We start from the raw sequence: 6,000 nt of genomic DNA on the forward strand, positions 1-6,000 counted from the left end.
CTCACTCCCGGGTCTCTGTTATTCTATATATAAACCCCCCCGAACCCCCGATTAGATTCCAGCCTGTAACTCACTCCCGGGTATCTGTTATTCTATCTATAAACCCCCCCGAACCCCTCTATTAGATTCCAGCCTGTAACTCACTCCCGGGTATCTGTTATTCTATATATAAACCCCCCCGAACCCCTCGATTAGATTCCAGCCTGTAACTCACTTACGGGTATCTGTTATTCTATACTAGCTGGAGTGCCCGGCGGTGCCGGTGCAAAGACTGGCCCTGTGCCTTGTTGATTGACATTGCGGGGAAGGAGAGAGAAAGAGAGGGAAGGAGAGAGAGACAGAGAGAGAGAGGGAAGGAGAGAGAGAGAGAGAGGGAAGGAGAGAGAGAGGGAAGGAGAGGGGAGAGAGAGACAGAGAGAGAGGGAAGGAGAGAGAGAGACAGACAGAGAAGGAGAGAGAGAGAGAGAGGGAAGGAGAGGGAGAGAGAGAGAGAGGGAAGGAGCGAGAGAGAGAGAGAGAGAGAGAGAAGGAGAGAGTGAGGGAAGGAGATAGAGAAGAGAGGAAGAGGCCCGGCCCGAGTGACCCCGGCTGAGCTCGCACTGCGGCCCGCCGCCCCGGAGAACCCGTGGGCAGCGTAGCGCCTGAGGCCCGGCCCGAGTGACCCGAACTGAGCTCCCGCTCCGGCCCGCCGCCCAACGTGAACAACACACACCCTCCTCACCTGTAAATCAGTCCTACCCAGGCTACTCCGAAAGTGGCCACTGTGCCCCGGGCCTCCGACCTGAAGAGCTCGGCAGTGAGATCCTGCAGAGCGGAGAGGCCGGGATGACAGGAGAGAGGGGAGAAAGCGGAGAGAAGGAGGAGGAGGAGGGTGAGGGTGCGACTGGGGCCCATGGTCGGACAGAGGCAGAGTTAGCAACACGCCCAAACTAACAATGGCCGCAGCTTGCTTTTCCCGTTGCCGCACTAACGGCAGTTTGAAGGATTAGGCCCCGCCCACACACGCCATGAAACGCCCCCCGTGACGCAGCACGCTCCCCCCGTAGGATTGGTCAACCTTCACGTCACTCAATGCTAATGAGCGGATTCCCCCATATGATTGGCCAACCGCTAATGAGCGGATTTTTGAACATTTTTTGTATACTGTCCGAACAATTTTTGTCTGTCTAAAAAGTAAATACACCTATCACACTCCCCTAATCATAACCTTTATTTTGATATAACATATGTGTAGGTACGCTCTATGTAAGATTCGCAATTTTCAGCAAAAATCACGCAAGAAAACTGGATAAAATAAGACTGTTTATTGACCAAAGTAAGCTTGCACAGAAAAACCTTTGATAAAAGGGCATACAAAATGGCCGCCAGGCCCCGTGATCAGTTTATGAACCATTTTATTTCTGTTACTGCAAGCCAGACAGGCTTGTGGATTGAAGACAGTGAGCCCACGAAAGCCAGTCTCTGGGAACCGAAACTCAGAGCAACAGCATACATATTCAATGGATTATAAGTACAGGATGGGGCCCATCAAGATATGGGCGGACAATGTAAAAACACTTATACCCATTTATCGTACAAAGGAAAAACCGTTTAGCAGCCATCAAGGAAAATGTCCGGACCGATCAATATGCGAACCGAGCCACGGTGACAATGCAAAAGACATTGAAAGACATTATCGGCCAGGAAGGCCAGTTTAAGTTATCACCGGCTCCGTTACAAGACAAAGCGCCCCTGCAGAGATTTCTGCCCGCCAAAATTAATACAAAGACAGGACTATGATTTGGCGGGAGATAAGACTGTCCCAAAAGAGTATAACTATGGATTGAAAGTCCATCTAAGGTACTTCGGACTTCGGGTTACTTGAACAACTTCTTCTTCACTGCCACGGTTTCTTGTTGGGCGACTTCAGGCTTCCATTTCTTCAAGAACTTTCTTCTACGAGGAACGAAAGAAGGGCGGACGGTGCCCGGATCGGCGCCTCTTCCACTTCGGCAGATCGATGAAAACGTTTTCGTCTTTTTAAAGACGGACGGTTTCGGTAAAAGGACAACGTGGTCGGTGTTCAGCCAAACAAGGCTCGGCCACGACGAGAAGACGACGAGGGTGGCCCGGGTACTGGGGTCGGGAGATCATCGACGACCCAGGCCGACGGAGAAGAAACCCTCTGGAGAACCGGCGATCGATGCCACAAGATTCTCCCAAGTGCATAGCCTGCATCTGGGTCTGCTCCATGAACCCAAATTGACTTAGTGGATCTCAACCTTAACGAGCGCTCATCGAGGCTGGGTCTACCCCACCGCCTCGAGGGAGGAGAGAATATCGACTGCGCCAGAAGTTTCCAAATCCACGTGACGACGGAAAGCGGTGCCAAAAAGGCTGCGAACCCCCCCTTTCTCGCGATTTCGAGAGTGGTGAGCATGATCCCAAGTTCCCCAGGTCGAAACTTAGTTTAGGTATAGGGGAGGGAGTTAAGGGAAATCGTAATGTGTTTCCCCTTTTTCGATGTGCCGTGTGTTCCCCATTTCCATAGAGTCAAGTTCATAAATTTGTGCATGATTGTAGTAACTTTAATCTGTGCCTATGACATGTATTTTGTAATGCTTCAAACTGTTTAAAAATAAAAGCATCCATTTCGTGCTATTCAACCTGGTCTATTGAGATCTTTCTCTGCACTACTGTTCTCTGCACCTAAGTCCAAGGTCTAGAACCGTAGGGGGGAGTGGGTCGAACCACTCAAGGGTAATTATTGCACGAAGCCTGGCAGGAGACCAGAAAGAGCAAGAGAAACCCCCTACAGAAATGGCGACCGCGGCAGGACCTTGGCAGCAGGAAAGTAGTGTGTTAGATCAAGATCTGAATAAACGAAATGTGATGGATGAAAGAATAGCAGATTATGTTTTCGGAAAAGTCAACCTCACAAAACAATGGATATCTGATCTACTAAGGGATAGGCGCCCGCTAGACGCAGCCATCAAGTGGACAGCGGGTAGAGAGCATAAGAAATCTGTAGAAAAGGCGGTCTGGCTGATGTGCTACAAGAAGCAAGTCCAGCTTTTGGACCAGGTAGTTGCAGCACAGACAGTCCAGATCAACGGCTTGCTTAAAGGCGTGGAGGAAAAGGTTGCGGGAGGTCAAAAACTGATTGAATCGCTTGACGCGCTGAACCAGGAACGCCGCTCTGTAATTCGCTGCCACGAAACCCGGGTAGAATATTTAAAATGTCAGGTCGTTGAGGCCAAGGCCAGTGAAGGTAGAATGAGAGAGAGGTGTTCCCGTCTAGCCAAACAAGTAGATGCCCAAGAGGAAAAGCTCCTGGGAGCCAGGGCAGCATATAAAATGGCCATGGAGGATAGATCTGAGAACACCGACCACAGCACTTGCCGCCGGGAGCTAGAGGACCTGAGAAAGGCCCTAGCGAAGGCAAACGGGTTGGTGTGTCTCATAAATCCACCAGCGAGTCAGCTGTTGCTAGCCAAGGAATCCAAAAGACCGATTCCACAAGAGGCAGTTGGGGTACCAACCCCCGAACCTTCTGCGCCTCCTGCCTATGAGGAGTCTTGGACTCCGGGACAGGAGACGGAGACGGTAGAGGAAGAGAGCCCTGAGGTAGAGCAACCCCAGACAGTAGAGTCGGGGTCGGCGCCAATGTGTCCAACGAGACACCGGAGGATCGGTCCAAATGAAGAAAATGGCGATGACGGACCCCTTGAGAGTCAGATCATAATGCCTCATAGCGCACGACAGCTAAGAGAGATGATAAGTCACATCCCAAAACTCTCCGAGTCAGGAGATCCCTCCGTGCATTTCAGGGACGTGGAGCAGACCGCAGCAGTCAATGACTGCGACGGGATTGAACAGTCTAAAATGCTGCTGTTCTCCCTGGACAGTTCGCTCCTCCAGTGTCTCCCTGACGAGAGCAAGAGAGGGCACAGGGACTATGAGTTGCTACGGGATGAGATTCTGGAGATCATGGGAGAGGGGGACGGAACTCCGTTCCTCCGTTTAGAAAAGACAGTGCAGCTAGAGGGAGAACCCCCACGGGTTTTCGCCGACAGGTTGTGGCCAGTGTATCGGCGCAGCTGCCCGGGCGGGCCGGCCCGGGCCGGGCTGGATGGCGAACAAAGGGCTCACTGGCTTCGGTGCCTGGTAGCAGGTTGCCTGCCAGTAGTGAAGGAACAGGCCAAAGCATGGTTTGACCCCACTAACGCCCGCTCCACGGAGGAAGTAGTACTAGATCAGCTCACGATCAGTTATAGAAACAACAAGGGCAAGAAAACGCCTGTTGTGAAAGGAAAGGTGCATGAGGTGAGACCCGCAGCCTCTGCTAAAAAGGAATGGCGTCAGGAGGGAAATCGCCATCCCCAAGCAAATAGCAGTTGTTACGGGTGTGGGAAGGAGGGTCATTGGCGCAAGGACTGTAGGAACTGCTTACCACAGGGTTTTCACAACAGCCCCAGCATTTTCCATCAGTGCATGGCGGGGAGTTTGAAAGAGTTCAGCCAGCCCAACCAGATAGTGCAGTATGTGGACGACTTACTCCTCCTGTTCACAGATACAAGGGAGCAGCACGGCCCACTGTTAGCCGAATTGTTAGAACTGTTAGAAAGGAAGGGTTTCAAAGTAAACCCAAAGAAAGCCCAGATCGGCCAGCAGGAAGTTAAATTCCTGGGTCTGGCCATCCGCGCTGGGGAAAGAGCCATAGATAAGGCCAGACGGGAATCTATACAAGATCTGCCGATTCCCAACACAGTAACGGGTGTAAGGTCCTTTTTGGGACTGACCGGGTACTGCAGAGATTTCATCGAGGACTATGCTGCCACAGCGGCCCCGCTACTTCGACTCTTACACAAGGGAGTCGAGTGGTCTTGGGACGAGGGGTGCCAGGCAGCATTCGAGAAGTTGAAAAGAGATCTGCAGACCGCGCCAGCCCTAGGGGCCATAGATGGGGGAGAGGAGTTCTTTCTGGAGGTAGCCGCTAGTGGGGACAGCCTGAGCGCAGTGCTGCTCCAAGAGCGGCACGGCAAGCTAAGACCAGTAGTTTATTCCTCCAGGGTGCTCACGGATGTGGAGAGGAGTTTCTCCAATTGCGAACGGCATCTCCTGGCCACGCATTGGGCTGTGAACAGATCAGTGATCTTCACAGGGACCTCTCCCATTACGCTCCTCACCCATCACACCCCCACGAAGATGCTTCTGGACGGGAGGATTAAGGATGGGACCGTAAGCAGCGCTCGGATTGCGCGCTGGACCCTCCTCCTTTCCCAGATGGATCTCAAAGTTAAAGGCCTCTGCGCGCCAAGGCTCGCAGCCAATATGGCATATCCCGGGACAGCCCATCAATGTTCCGTAGAAGGGGTATGGGAAGTTAACATAGGTTTACGGGCCGGGATACATCCCACGGGCCGCGAGATCTACGTAGACGGTTCTAGCACTGTAGCTGACGGCAAGCGACTCACAGGGTGTGGAGTTTATGACCCTGCGGCAAACATTGCCCTGGCAATTAAGCTCCCCAGCACTATGAGCGCGCAGCAGGCTGAACTGTCCGCGGTGGCGTACGTGGTTACCCACCCCGAGATTTTCCCCACCCCATACACGATTTGCTCAGACAGCATGTTCACGTGCAATTCGTGTACGGAGTACCTCGCCATCTGGTCCCGACGCGGGTACACCTCCGCGGACGGGCGGCCTTTAACAGTTAAGCCCTTGCTGGAGAAGATCCTAGCAGCTGTGGGGGAGAAAGGAGAGGTGTTCATCCATAAGGTGAAGGCTCACTCCATTACAGAACCCCGCAGTCAGGGCAACCAGCAGGCGGATGCGCTAGCCAGGGAGGGTGCCCGCAGCGGCATTCTCTGGGACCCATACGAACCCGGACCCGTGGCGGCGATCCAAGGCAGGGAGGGAATTCCCGGGAACACAGGGGTGACACCGCCCCCAGACCTAAAGACCGTCCAAACCCTGGATCCCGCCCTAAAAGCAGTCCTAAAAGCCATCACAGAGGGC

This window comes from Somniosus microcephalus, unplaced genomic scaffold, assembly GCF_052327205.1.
Source record: "Somniosus microcephalus isolate GS21.2 unplaced genomic scaffold, FLI_Smic_1.0 unresolved_chr1, whole genome shotgun sequence".
NCBI classification, from domain to species: domain Eukaryota; kingdom Metazoa; phylum Chordata; class Chondrichthyes; order Squaliformes; family Somniosidae; genus Somniosus; species Somniosus microcephalus.